The sequence below is a fragment of the Myotis yumanensis genome, unplaced genomic scaffold (assembly GCF_028538775.1).
Source record: "Myotis yumanensis isolate MYYU_CA2020_CCGP unplaced genomic scaffold, mMyoYum1.0.hap1 SCAF_3, whole genome shotgun sequence".
Taxonomy (NCBI): Eukaryota; Metazoa; Chordata; class Mammalia; order Chiroptera; family Vespertilionidae; genus Myotis; species Myotis yumanensis.
In genome coordinates, this window is record NW_027223754.1 from 76,735,922 (window position 1) to 76,738,522 (window position 2,601).

At 54.5% G+C, this 2,601-nt stretch overlaps 1 pseudogene; it reads right to left on the minus strand.

Annotated features, from left to right (window-relative positions):
* Positions 1-1,071: 1,071 nt before the first annotated feature.
* Positions 1,072-2,347, minus strand: LOC139006207 (nuclear prelamin A recognition factor pseudogene; annotated as a pseudogene).
* Positions 2,348-2,601: the final 254 nt, after the last annotated feature.

The window sequence follows — 2,601 nt, forward strand, 5'->3', positions numbered from 1 at the left end:
CTTACCACTGAGCTCACTGCTCCTTAGCAATGCCATGGAGGCAGGAGAGGCTCCCACCACTGCCACTGTGCTCACCAGCTGTGAGCCCTATCTTTCTGTGTAGTTGTTTGTGGGCCAACTGCTGTCTTTCTTCTCACTTAGGGCGAGCAGCATGTGAGGGCAGAGTGCACTGTTGTGGAACAGAGAGGGCTGCCCGGAGCTGAGGGGAGTGGCCGGGCCCATGGGACAAGAGGTGGACACAGAGGATGCTATCCCACCCTATTGTGGGGCGGGATGGCTGGCCTTCATCTGCCTGACCCCACCCAGGCAGGGATCGAGCAGGGTGTCCACCTCTCCATTCTCCATCCTTCCATCTGTGACACCTGTCACGCTTGCCAGGCCTCCCCCAAAGTGAGTTCAGCTCAATCTCTGAATGTAAAAAGGCACGGGGGGGGGGGGGGCACTCCACTCCAGTGCCCCATGATTCCCAGCGACAGGACTTGATCTCAGAACGGTGGCCACAGTTGCAGAACATAGATCTGTTTCAAGAAAAGTTGGGAATGCAAACTTTCATATGAGTCCCTATTCCAAAAGGTGGCAGTTCATTCACATTGTGACAAAGACACTTTCAAGAGTAACATAAGTGGGTAAAGTCAGGGTCAAACCAGGCCATTTCCTCATTCAATCTTTCTGAGGCGTGTGGACAGAACCAAGACTCAGCTCTTTGCAGGACATTTCCGGAGTGTTTTTAAGCCTAAAGGACTGTAATCTGTCTCCATTCTTGTTCTTTGGGATTTTTTCATCATCGGATAAAAAGATACGTACATTGGGGCAATCCTCTCGAGATACAATATTCCAGTTGCACCCATGTGACGACGACAGGGCCCCTCAGAGGGTGGGAGCCGACAAATGGGGAGCAGGGAATTCTGAAAACCAAAGAGATGACAGAGATGCTAAGCCTTTCCTTCACTCATCTGACACCTCTCCTCAGACGACCTGCAGGCTGTGCGTCTGCTGGACTTTTACCACTTGATGTCCTGGCAGGCTGTCCTGGGCCCTGCAGGGCTGCCTGGGCTCAGGGGGAGTCGCCCCCTACCCCAGCCACTCCTGGTACAGCTCCTGTACATGGGCGCTGGTCTCCGGGGGCCACACCAGGATGGCAGAGTAGATGCCATTCATCTGCCACAGCAGTGCCCTGTCTGCACACCCATCATCTGCCTGGGCCTGGCCCCTGCCACTTAGGCATCCCTGGCCCAGGCCAGGACCTCCACAAAGTGGCAGGGGAACTTGCCCCTCTACAGATTCAGGGCCACATTCTGGATGTTCTGAAAGCCGTAAGCAGCTGCAAAGTGTAGCAGAACCTCTCTGTCCCTTTCAAGGGTGACCTCCTGGAAGTCTTTGTTCCTCAGGGTGTGGTAGGTGAGCACTCCCACGTCCTCGTAGAACAGCTCCTTGGCCGTGTGCCTGAAGATGTGCGCCAGGTACCCGTCGGAGCTGTCACCCTCATGGAGCCTCACCTCCTCCTCCTTCACGTCTCCAAACAGAGTGTTCATGGCGGTGTCATTGGAGGTGAGGTCACTTTGCTCCATTATCTAGACAATTTCACCTGAGGTTAACATGCAGTCAGCACCCTGACTATGTGAAACTGTGGGAACATCTTCTCGAAGGGCCTCCAGTTTCTTGTCATAACACGGGATCACATGACATGGAAAATCTTGTCTGGGGACAGCTTCTGCCATCTGGTGAAGCAATCCTTCACCAGAGAGCCCATGATCTGCTGGGGAGACTTGGCCGTGCAGAGGTGGGGGGTGATGGGGTGACCCAGCACACGCTCTGCATGTGGACCGAGCCGGGGCAGGCAGAGGTCAGCATGGGTAGCCAGGGCTCTTCCTCACAGTGCCGGCAGTACCAACGCACAAATTCCTTCTGACTCTCCAGGATGCTGAAGTCCGAGGCTATCTTCATGTCAAAGGCAGTGCACCCCAAGGCCTTTCTGGAAGCCACAGAGCCTTCTGGGTGCTTCAGTGACACTGAGGCTGAATTTAGCAGAAAAATAAGGCAGAGACTAAGGACACAGGGACACTACCAGCACCTTGTGCTGTGAGGTATCACATTTCTTATTAAGGTTCAGAACATGGAAGAAGTCCTTGGCATTCTGCTGAGAAACTTGGACTCCTTTCTCTGCAGTCACACAACTGTCACACTCCAGGAAGTCACCCAGAAATATCTTGGCATCGGCCAACTTATGGAATTCTCCCTTCTCTCTGTTCTCCTGAGCCGGACTCCAGACATTGACTGCGGCATTCTCTTGGTCATCGGTTTTTGTTTTTTTACTACATTCCTTCCGTGTGCAGTGATCACACTTCATCTGGAGTGGGGCGGGGGGGGGGGGGGGGGGGCGGGGGCCAGTGCCCATGACCTGGAGGAAGCACAGGGAGAGCAGTCAGTCACTGCTGGTCACCCCTGGTGCTGCTGGAGGTATCCTTTCTTCCTTGTGGAGCCTCTATAGAGGGTAAGCAGCCGCAGGGCCCAAGGCTGAGTTCCTGGAAGCTGGCAGTACTGTTGGGATTGTGCCCGGAGGCACTGGTCCATTGATGCCTGGTCTGTCCTCTGGAGATTGAA